This window comes from Equus przewalskii, chromosome 16 (assembly GCF_037783145.1).
Source record: "Equus przewalskii isolate Varuska chromosome 16, EquPr2, whole genome shotgun sequence".
In the NCBI taxonomy this organism is placed as follows: Eukaryota; Metazoa; Chordata; class Mammalia; order Perissodactyla; family Equidae; genus Equus; species Equus przewalskii.
The window spans coordinates 61,133,703-61,146,640 of NC_091846.1; the positions used below are offsets into that span (position 1 = coordinate 61,133,703).

Consider the following 12,938-nt stretch of genomic DNA (forward strand, 5'->3'; position numbering starts at 1 on the left):
TTTTCTCAGACAAGATGGTGTAGCAAAATACTAGAAAAAACTACTTGATCCTCTTACTTATACAGTAAAATTAAGACTTAAGTTGATACTTGGTAAGCTAATATTATTAGGAGAATCAAATGTGCTAATACAAAACAAATCTTGATATTACTATAACAACACTGTATATTACTCTGATAAGGAATATAGTATATTACAAAAAAGAAGAAAAGCCTGAAGATCAGAAAAGGAAGCAAGATAAATTAAAAAGCTCTAATTCAGAATAGAATTTGATCAAATTAAAATTTACTTGAAAATATGAAAATATAAATGTCATACATTACTAAATATTAAATAGTAACACATAGAAATAGTTTGTCTATTTAGAACATACACATAACTTTGTCTAATTACAACTAATATATAAGTATTTCTAACTCTGTAATATGTCATGAGTAGACAAATCACGCAGTTGCAAAATGAAATTCTTATGTAGAACATTGGGAATTAACATGCTGGAATTTCCTTATTGTCTCAAAGTAGACTGGTAGCTGGGCCTTAGTTTCTCCTCCAGTAGCTGAGTATGATCAAGAAGAAAAGAGCATTGTCTTAGAGTCTCCACAAAGTTAAGATTTAGAACTGTCAGGCATGGTAATAACAAAGCCAAATGGAAAGAAAACTAAAATGATTGATTAAAAGGTCCATCAGATAAGTAATTATAGAGTCACACAAAATGATGCTTAACGAGACATCTTAGAAAAATAAAATTGACTGTGCATACATAGCCAGGTGCACCAAAGAACCAAAGGAAATGAAGACAGAATCTTGAGCTTCATTCAGCACTGTCATTACTCACATTAATATTGAATTGCCATCTTCTATTTCCTTCTCCTGTAAAGGAAACAAGTAAGTATGCCATTTCATTAGGAATCAAGTTATCTAGCGTAAGAGATGACAAATAAAAATGGCAAGCAATAGGATATATTGGAGTATATGAGGAAGCCATTTGGTATAAACCTAATTCCGCCTGACTTCTTTTTTTTTCCTCCAAAAGGGCCTGACTGGCTATTGAGCACGCATTGCATATCTGCTTAGACATTTCCTTTGGCCAGAACAAAGGCCCTTGAGATAAAGATGCAACTTCCCCCCGACATTGGCATTTTTCTTTAGGCTAGGAACTGATTGCCGCACTCACCTCCCAGCTCACTTGTGACCACCCAGCTGGAGACAACAGACTGCCACCCTGCTGTGTTCACAGAGACAGAAGACCTACCTGCTATTTCCATCAATCGTGCCGACAGAGCAGTCTCGCGACTATTGTAAAAGGGACATTTCAATCCTATGTGAAACATCCTCTTTGAGGGTATATAACCACCCTTATACCCCCACTTCTTTGGAGTGCTCTGTTCCTTTGTGGAAAGACTCTCCCGGGTTATAATCCTCAGATTTAAGCTCAGAATAAACTCACCCAAATTTTCATTTATAGATTGGTTATGGATTATTTTCGTCAACAGAGAGGAGGGAGACAAAATATAGAATGAAAAAAAAAGTAGCAGCATTTTAAAGTTGGATTGAATTGTACAAATTTTATCAAAATTATCTATCTGTTTATTACCTAAAAATGCTCTTCAGATCTGTCCATTGAAATGGGTTCAGATCAATTCAGCCTATACTTAGATCTTGTTCTTTAATACTATTTTTCAATTAAAGATAACCAGGGATTTTTGGAGAACTAGTTCATTCCATGTCTGGAGCAGGAGTGTACAAACAGAGTCTGCAACATTAATATTCTAATGTTTAATTAAAAGCATTAATTAATGAAAAAAATTAGTGTTTAAAAACTTTACGTTAGTATTTTTTGAGTCAGAAAGAAATAAAGCTTGCGAGTATTAACAGTTATGCCAGAGCACATAGATGCCAACTGAAAGACAGACGCTGTGAAAATTTGAGCCTCAAAAGGAGGATAATGGCTGTATTTAATTAAAATACATTAAATCTATAAAAAGTCCATAATAATCAACCAAAGGGAAAATTAACATAAAATATTTTAAAAGAAGATTAATGTAAGAAAAAAACATGATTATCTTGGGCCTTTTTACTGGTGTGGTATTATTGACACATTTATTTTATCAATAGAGTATATAGAAATAAGCGCTATAAACAAAAATTGGAAGACTTTCTCTGACTCAGGGAAGGATATCAGCTTAATTGTCACATTTGTTGTAATAGTAAATCAAATAAAATCATGCAAATTATCTGGAAATCAATTGAATATCATTTTAATTATCTCTAAGGGTTCCATGAGCCCAAGGATATGAAAGGATGCAAGAACTCATCAAGGCTATCTTAACTCTATATAGCTAAGGATTCTATTCAGTTCTAAGAAAGACATTTATATAACTTAATTTATCAACCAGAGTGGGAGCTACAAATTTCTGTAAATAGACAGATGGTTAACTAATGTGTATAGCTTAAATCCAACCACGCATGCTAAGTGATTGTATACTTCCTGAAGGAATGGAATCATTCACATAACCACTAAAACTAGGCTTTAAAGTGTCGCATCCAGTTACTACATCTAGCCTAAATCTTTGGTAGTAAGTACCTTCAATTAATTGGGAAGGTAATAAACTTCTTTAATGGGTAAGCATTTTTTAAACCTGAGACAATTTAGGAAGAAGCAGAGAAATGTTTATGAGAATTCAATCTATAGTATTAATAGTTTTGTGTTAAGAAGAAAGCTTTGCATATTTGCTAATTTATATGCTTGTAATGCATAAAAGATTTTGGCTTTTTAGAATGATAGTATTGTAACTTTAATTTGAAAGATACACTTACGTAATTTATTTAAACATAAATTTTATATGAAATGATAGAAAAATCAGACTTGCAAGATGAATGCAAAAGTTATCATCTTGTGGAAGCTTTAGCCCAGACAAGAAAGTGATTATGCTGTATAATCTACAATAAATTGAAGACCAAGATGAAGCCTTGAGGGACTGTATGAATATGCACACCAACCCCTCTTAGGACTTGTGATAGAGACTGGAAAACACTAAGCTAATTCCTCACTGTCATGGGACATTCTTTTCAATGTCTTAACAATAGTTGCTGCAATGACAATTACTTCTGGAAAGCACTTTAGTGAAATAGTATGTAAATGTGTGGAAGGTATAACCACAAAGGGAAGAAAATGAAGAAGAAATTGATGTCTCTGTAATAAGACAGCAATATGTGTTGATAGTTAGAAAAAGTTTCCATCTGGCCAAACTTTGTGAGTGTTTCCAAAGGTATTTCATCAATATTCTTTTACATTATTCTGAGTATCAGAAGGAGACGAAGGGGCATTTACGTTGCAGAAAGGAACTGGAATGTGATCCCAGGCTCTAGTTTGTAAGAATCGTCATCCTTTTTTATGATATATTTCAGCATATGATAAAGGATTTTATAGAAGAATTATAAAACTAATTCTAAGTCTGTGCTTTTAATTTCTAACACAAGAGATCTGTTGATTCTTTTAAGGGCTAATTTTAACATAAAAATAATAGAACATGAATTAAATTTTATATTAGGGAGTGGCATGTTATGTTTTGAGTGTAGCATGTACTCTGTAGATATACTCTGTGGGCACATTGGGGAACGAAGAGGAGGGATCCCCATGGATTTGGAGAGGCCATTTTTGGTGACATCCAGGAAAGAAATGGTTATGAATTGAATGCATCCTCGCAAAGTTCATATGTTGAAATCCTAATGTGATCATTCCTGGAGATGGGACCTTTGGGAGGTAGAGTTAATTTACTTAGAGATTAAATGAATTAAACATTCATCCAGATAAATACTAAAATTTATTTGTATAAAGCTGAGAATGTGTTTGACCAGTAATATATAACCAAATCTTGTCTTTTAAAGTATAATTTGATTACTTGTAGCATTTAATAAGACTACATTCCTTGCAGAGCGTTTTACATTTGAGATCTACACATACAACACAAGCAAGAAAAAAGATGCTAGCCAGATTTGATAAAGCATTGGTGTGATATGTTAATGGTCAATTCATGTTTCTATGATAGTTTACACTTTTTCTAAAGTGAACATAAATACAGAATCACAATACAATGTGAATTCCTTCTGAAAAATCAACTTTTACATTTTGTCCAACAAATTTCTTTTCTTCTATTTAAAAGAAATTCCTATTTTAGATTATAAACATTATCCCATACTCTTCCTATTTTACATCTGAGAGAAGAAGGTTCACACCATTTTGTAGATTGAATACTAAAAGTTTTTATTTATTTTCAGTTGATCTTCTTAGCAACTGATCACCTCCTTAATATTTCTCACCTTCAAACTCCATAAAAGAAAGGACAGGGTCGTTTCTCCCAGGTATCACGTAGAATGAATTTTCCCATAATTTTTTGAGTTTTTGAGCCAGGGCACATCATATGGCACAAATCAGATTATAGATCATATTCCGTTGAAGAAGATGTTCACCCCGCCCCATCAGCTGAGGCCAAGGTGATTGTATTCTAAGCAAGTTTACAGAATTACCAAATGCATTTCTCTGGAAAGAGATCATTCATGTGGAAATTTCATTAAAAGAGGCTGAGGAATGAGAGCCCTGCAGAGCATCGTAAACTCCTTTTCAGAACACGTGTACACTCGCACACAAATAACGATGATACTGTACATGGAAAAGTATAGTCTCCGCAACCACAGGAATAATAACTCCACTGTACACTCCACTGGGCAGCTCCTATTAGAGAATTCAGTCACCCTGAGTCTCTGATCTGTAACAAGCACTGCTATGGAGCCTAGGACAGCAGTATATGACAGGCAGTATTCCCGTCATCAAAAAACTTACATTCTATTTGCAGCCTATTGGCAATGAACGCTTAAATAAATAAATGAATAAGGTATTGAAAAGAACCATATAGAATGTAAAAATAATGCAATACAATGGAAAGCTACTACTGGTACTAAGAAGCACACTATATATGCTAAAATTTTCAGGAGAGACCTTCAGGAAATTGACATGAGACTTAGCACCTAACTAAGAAAGAGGCAACCACGCAAAGATCTGAGAAACGATGTCCCAAGTAGAAAGAACAGCAAGAAACAGAGCCCTGAGATCCAAACAACCTAATTGTGCTGGGAGACCAGGAAAAGGAGCAGACATTTGGAGCATACTGAATAAAAGGGCATCATGAAGTGGGTAAGTCAGAGAGATAGGCAGGGGTGAATAATATCGGCTCTTGTAGATGACCGTCAGAATGCGTTTTTTATTCTAAGATTAATGGCAAGCCCTTTGCACCTTAAAGCAGAGGTGTGATGTGACCTAACAACACTTTAGCAATATTACATAGAGTTATAAGAGGAAATAGAAAAAATAGAAAAAATGAGATTATTTAGAAGGCTTTTATTATGATCTAGGTGAGAAGCTGTGTGATCTTGGATCAAGGCTATAGGGAGATAGATGGTGATGAAATATTGATTTCTTTTTATATATTATTTGGGAAATTTGCTCATTGAACATACTGAAGAATTGAATATAGAGCTTGAGGGAAAGGAATTGAGCGTATCTCCTACATTTGGGCTGGAGAGCTTGGTGCGTAGTGGTAATCTAACAAGATAGGAACAGACTGTAGGAGGTAACTCACATTCTTCGTTTTGGCCATTTTTAATTGACTGATGGCTGGACTTCTATGTAGACATCTGAAACAGGCAGTGGGTTATATGAATGCAGAGCTCAGTATCTAAGTCCAGGCTAAAAGTATAAGCTCATCAGCACAGGCATAGTATCTACAGCCATGAAGTTCCATATTGAAATCACCTAAAGATACCACGTAAATAGAGAAAAATAGCAAAGTACTCCATCAATATTTTGCTTATTACACAGAGAAGCCAGTTTTCCCTGGAGCCGCCTGTGGAATGTATGCATCTGGGGTATCTTGCCTCTTATGGTTTCAGAACATTTCGACCTCCCTGAGCCTCTGACTCCCTGACAAGTGAGTTTGACATCCAGACCTCATTCAAGGAGGCATCTCAGGAGAGTATTGGGACCAGCTCAAATTTCTTGCCAGCAATTAAAACCAGAGACATCGAAGATTGCTCCCATGTCAGCCTTACATTTTGACATCCTCACTCTTCTAGTACAACACTCTCAAAATCCATCCCTTCATGTGTTCCCTTTCTCCTGCCAATAAACGTTAGCCAGATCCCTCAATTCATCTGGTGAACAAAATAGTTCCTCTATAAGCAAGATTTGACTTTTTTCTGGAGAGCTATTTTGCAAGTTGACTCTAGTCACTGATCTAGAGGTGACAAAGGGTAAATAATGAACTGATATGACAAAATTTCTTGTGCTCAACTTCATTAATAATCAGAGAAGGGAAAAATTTAAACCACAAGGAGATACCACCAGCTGGCAAATAAAACACCAGAAAGAACCAAGTGCTTGCAAAGATGTACAGCAAAGAGATTTTGCATTAACTGATGACCAGAGTGTGAATAGTAAAAAGATTTTGGAAAACAAGCATTACCTAGTAAATTTAAACATATGCAAACAAGATGACTCAATATTTTCACTCCTAGGTGTATAGCCTAAAGAGGATCATGTGCATATGTGCCAGAATACAAGTACAAAAATGTTCATAGCATTCATAACAGCCCAAAACTGGAAACAAAGCAATTGTCTATATATGGTAAATAAATGAATAAATTAATTTAATGAAATAAAAAATACAAAATATGCAAGATACACAAAAACATAAGAAAGAATAACTACATTCCATTTCTATAAAGTTCAAAAACAGGCAAAACTAAAAGGATGCAATCATATGTGGTAAACTATAAAGAAAAGAAAGAAAATGATAACTAAAAAAGTCCAGGAATCTTGGGTAAGAAAGGAGAGTTTTATTGGGAAGAGACGCATAGTGCGAAGCATAGGGGCCTCTAGGACTTTGCCCCATTTGGGTCTCAATTAGAGGGAGTTTTTGTGTATTAGCCAAAACCCCAAAACCTTATCAGATGTTGCCTCCAGCAGTACAGAGAAAGGTGCAACTTTTCCATATTGTGAATTCACTTTTTTATACCAATAAAATTCAAATATATTAATCATTGAGATTATTACCACAAAGACACCTTTAAAACACTTAGCACCCACAATTATTGCATCCATTGACCGCCCATCTCAGTTTGCCCAGGACTGTCTAGTTTTAACAGTAAAGGTTGAGTTTCCAGGAAACTTCCCAGTCCTGTGCAAATTGTCTAGTATTCAGTAGAGTTATGAAGATAAAAGCCCTGGAGATTTAACAGATTTTATGAACGAAGGCATCAAGGTTCTGTTTATCCATTCTTCTTTAAGGGTTTTTACAAAATCATTCTGATGGAAAGTTTTGTATTATAATTATTTAGCTATTTTCTTCCTTTTAGTAACCATGAAAAACAGCTAATTGTTTAAAATTTGAACTTAGCAGTCAAGTAAGTATAATTTGTCTCTGCAGTGGGACAATGAAACAACATGAATGGAGCTGATTAGAAAGACTGAAAACTCAAAAGCTCAGGGCCTTAACAGCTCTGCGGACAAGTGTAGAAGGGCTGGGTATTTTTATGGTAATTGAATGTTACTACTTGTGGGTTAACAACTGTCAGGAATGTTCACAAAAAACAAGAAGCCACAGAAAGAAACGCAGGGTTTAGTAGCACTATTAGAGGTCAAATCTACCAAAATAGAAGAAGTAAATTTAAATACATATAACACAGGCACAAAAAGAGAAATGCTAATGGTTAACATAATATATTTGAGGAATAAGTAAAGAGTTTCAGATTGTGGTGTCTGAATATACTAATCAACTTTCAGATATATAAACCAATACATATTTTAATGAAAACTAATAATTTAATATTTTAAAAATAATGTATAGGCACTGGCCTAGTGGCATAGTAGTTAAATTCACATGTTCCACTGTGGTGGCCAGAGGTTTGTGGGTTCAGATCTTGGGTGCAGACCTACATGCCACTCATCAAGCCATGCTGTGTCAGCATCCCACATACAAAATAGAGAAGATTGGCACAGGTGTTAGCTCAGGGACAATCTTCCTCAAGCAAAAATGGGGTTGACAACAGATCTTAGTTCAGGGTCAGCCTTCCTCACCAAAAAATAATAATAATAACAATAATAATAATGTATGAAAGCCTATAATACAGATTGTAAATTAAGTAATTTAGCTTTTAATGTGAATGAAATTCACCTCATAAAATATGTATTCCTTTGTATTAACAGCAATGATCTCTTTTCCTCTTTGATTCTATTTTTCAATATTGTGAAGAATCCTAACCAGAAAACCTTCCAAGATAATACGTTAAAAAGTATGTACTTTTTTTGAACAATCATTTTTAATCATAATATTCCATTATTGAATTAGAATTTATCTGATGAGTGAGACAATTTTATAAGGCCAAGCTCAATTGTCACTCCAAGACATAAATCTTTCTTCTACCTCCTAGGTCTACCAAAGGGCCAGCCCATTGGGTGCACGACTGTATTCCATGCACTCTCGCCTCCTCAAAGATTTTGTACCTGAAATGATTATCTTCTCTTTCTTTGGTCTTATCTCTTGTATCTTCAGCCATTTTTCTTTTCTCCATCTTCACTAGATATTTCCCAACAGTACTTGCGATTCTTTATTGTAGGGGAGGAAGAAATTTCCCCTACCCACTAGGTTCTCCTGGCTGGTCTAAGAATTAAATTGACATGAAACAGATTAATAGGAGAAAATTAAATTTAATTAATTTCACACATACAAGAACCCCAGATACAGGAGAGGGTCAGAGACTGAAAGGTAAAGTGAGGTACTTATGCCATCTTGAGGCAAGGAATGGGATAGGGACCTGGAGCTGCAGAGGGGAGGAGGGAAACTGACATGAGGATAAAAATAGCAGATATGTTTGGTAATTTAGATGCTGGCCATATCATAGAGATATGTCATAAAAAGATTATTTCTGGTAGTTATTCTCCTTATAGGCAAAGCCCTTAATTTAAATTCCTCAAGGGAGAGAAAAAGTTTCTCTTTAGCCCACAGGGTCTCAATTGCCTTCAGCTCAAAATACTCCATACTCCAAAGTGGCACATCTTGGAGCGGCTTGCCCTGAACCTCATCATTACGATCTCTTATTCATAATGAATAAACAAATGAACAAATATGTAGAAAAATAAAATAAAAAATAAAGCCTTTGAAAATCTTCAAGAGATTATAAATTGGTAGATTGGGTAGTGGGAACATGAAATCACTCCTCAAACTAATTATGATGTTTTCCTTTTGAAAAGATCATATAAGATTGTTTTTATTAAGTAGGTTTGGTCAAGATCTTTGGCACATTTTCTGTAAGTCTGTATTGAAGGAAAATTAATAATGTCTATTAATCCCCTGGATAATCTTCCTTTTGTTTAGGAATCTTGTTCACTGGTATTCCACTAAAAAAAGGAGAAAAAGCGTGTCTTTTGTTTCCCCAAAAACACAAAGAAACTTGTAATTGGATTTCAACTTAAGCTCAAATTTTGCCCTGGAAAATGTAATTAAATAGAATTAGAGCACTTTCTCTCACAATCCCTGACATGTTAACCTTAGTAGACTACAATAACAATTTGTCATCTGCCCCCAGTCCTTAAGTAACAACTCTAGCTCTGGGGTACAGGGACATTGTTAGTGGCCATTGGGGTGAACACAGTGCAGGTGATATTTGAATTCTGCTTATCAGTGCATCTGAAGGAAAATAAAGGGAACGTAAAACCTTGCGTTGGTCTTTCCTCATGGTGATTAAATATTATATCATACTCTAATTAGAAGAAAAAATTGTCTGGGCTGTCTATTCTATTCTATTGGTTAAATTAAATTATAGTGACTTGAATTGAATGCATTTCTATACATTAACTACAGCAAAGGTTATTATTGGGTGGATTGGGGGAGTGGCTGTAAAAGTACTACCCAACCTGACAACTCTGTCCGAGCTGAAAAAAAAGGTCAAGGCTGTTTGCATTTGCCAAATGAAAAAAAAAATAAGTGATAAGGGAACAATTACCAACTCTGTTAAGGAATTTTCTGTATATTTTAGTCATTCCTATATTTTTTTAAATATCCCATAGAACATAATACATCAAAAAAAAGTCTGTTTTGCAACACTGAATGTCTGACTTCTATTACTTTTTGTTGAAATGTATTAGAAGATTATAAACAGCCCATCTTTAAATTGTTGAATTCATAAATAAATGACCTTAAAAACTAACTCAGATTGTTTATCAGAGTGGAAACTGAGAAGGGTAGCTACTCTTCAGAGCATTAAGGTATTTGTTTACATCTTGGACGTGCCTTTTATATGTAGTGTAATGTTAAACAATTTACTTAAATTTGGGATGAGAGAATTAAACTCATGGAGTGTTGGTTGGGTTAAATGACAAAAACATATATAAAGTGCTTAGTCATGAATTTGGCAAATATTGTTACCAATAATTACACCTTTGATATGTTCAAGAAGCTCTGAAAATAAAATGAAACCATTGTGTAGTGTAACAGTGAAAAGCCTGAGGTCACAGGTTTTTTCTTCCTTTGAGGCAGGAGAGATCTAAAGTATTCCACACTATCTGTTGATTTCTTTGTTTGTTTTTTCCATTGAATAAAATCAGCTGATAGCATGAAAACACAAAACAGCCTCCAAAAACCAGTGTTCTGTTTAACATGTTGAGAATAATTATTTGCAAAAAATTTAAGTACTCTTACTTTTACATACTTTGACTTTTAAATGAAAATGTAAATATTTTTAAAATTTCTGATAAAAATTAAAACATTATTCCACTTCTACTTATTCATAATTGGCAAGAGAATCAAGGTAAAAACCATCATACAGGGTTTAAATTTTAAATCTTAATTATAAACCAGGCTAATGGGTAATTAAGATGTACTTATTAAGTGGTTCTATTAAGATGAATTATCCTAATATAGCTCTTAAATTAGCTCAAAATTTACATAATACGCAATAATTATAAATATGAAGGGTCCTATCTACTGCTTCATTACCAACACCTCCTTTGCACATAGTAACTGAGATTAGGAGGGCATATTCAAAACGTAATAATCATACAAATCGTCTCCTTGCTAAGCTAATCTCTTCTAATAAAGTACTAAGGTACAGACACAAATCTGTTTTTAGGACAAATAATTAGTGCTGTAAGCCTTTATTTTAACATTAAACTTTTCTTCTAAAGAGTTTAGGAAATACCACAGGACAGAATTCAGCATCACAATTAAATTTAATCCAACAAAATGCACACAAAGCCTAATTTCCATCATAAAGTAGAACCCCAGGAAATAACGCTCCAGTGTACATTTTAATTTTCTTAGTATAACTAGACAAATCCAGACTAATAATTGGCTAACCAAATTGGGTTGAATTGTAACAAGAAACTAAATATAAAAAGGTGTGTAGGCCCCAAACGCATTATTTATTCTGAGTCCCAGTCACATAGTCAGAGGGAGAGAAGTCATAGGGGAGTAATTTTTATGACATCTCCTAGGACTAAATTAAAAATGGTCTTGTAATTCAACCTGAGAACAAGAAGGAGACAGATATTCTACATCACAATTAGGTGCAAAAATTATACTAGAGCTGTGGGGGATATGAAACTTGTAGATCATGTGATACTATTTGTCAGAAAATGGCTCTTGCAATATCATGAGTCTGGTTTTAATTTTTCTAAGGTATGGTAGGATATGGGAAAAGAAAACAAAAAACAAGAAAGGAGTGAGGGAGCAAAGAGACGGGGAATGGATGAGGGTTCAGAAGCGCAGAATGGGCCACCCAGCACAATTGTTGCTCTTCCTCCCCACCCCTACCAACAGGGTAAACGGGTGGCATAGCAGCAGTTACGCGTCAGTGACCGAAAGAATTTAGAAAAATTATGCACATTGTTGCACAATTTAGGCTGCATCTAAAAGCTTTAATCATGAGTTTAACTACCTGCAAAGTACATAATTCCCAAGATACTACATTACATTTAAAAGTTATATTTAGCTTTTACATGTGTAAAATGTAATGGCATAGCGATATTCGCTAACAATAATCATCTATTTATAAAATGTACATGAACAAGGACTTTAACAGGTGGTAATTTTATGATGTCGCCTTTTCATTTAAAACCTGTGCTACCACTATTTCCCCACCAGAAGTTTATGCCAGCATCCTTTGCTAATCCCTGTATCATACATCCCCGAAATGAGCAACCCTTCATAAATGCCACAACACACTTAAAGTGAAATTTTCATTTCTGTGATTAGAAGTCTCCAAGTTTTAAACGAAATTATCCAGCTTGAGTTTTCATTTCAATTATTAATACCAGATGATTAATAAAAACAACATGAATGCTATAAATTTTGCTGATGATTAATTATTGAAAATGTTTTTCTTAATGACAGGGAAAACATGATATTTATTGCTACATGAGACTGGAGTACACAATAAATTTTATAGTAATATATCTTTAGATGCCAGTGCTGAGAAAAAACTTGTTCATGTAAATGAAATGGAAGGTGTTTTATAATATTTCACACAATGATTTGAATTTCTTTAGAGTTATAGGCTAGAAATCATACAGTGATCGATCATTACAAGTTAATTTTTATTGATTTATTGTCTCATAAGTCGATTTGTCACTCCTTTCTTTTCTGTTGAAGTAAAGAAATGTAAAAAGATTTCTTCCCCAATTATTAGGGTCAATCATGCTTTTAGTTTCTTGGAAATGTACTATACCTATTAATTTCCCCCTTAGAGGAAATTCTTCTTTAAACTAAAAAATATTTTGATAAAATATTTAGATAAAAATAATATTTAGATAATTTTGGAAATCAAATTGTTCTTAAATTCAATATACATTTCCAAGTCTAGTTTTTTATTAAAATGTATCTATTTTA

At 34.0% G+C, this 12,938-nt stretch overlaps 1 long non-coding RNA gene across 2 annotated transcripts in view; it reads right to left on the reverse strand.

The window, feature by feature from the left end:
- Positions 1–832: 832 nt before the first annotated feature.
- LOC139076503 (uncharacterized) overlaps positions 833–12,938 on the reverse strand; it is a 111,494-nt gene continuing 99,388 nt past the window's right edge. For both annotated transcript variants that reach the window (XR_011528199.1, XR_011528198.1), the window contains one exon: positions 833–870. This is a non-coding gene — a long non-coding RNA (uncharacterized lncRNA). The remainder of the gene's footprint in view (positions 871–12,938) is intronic.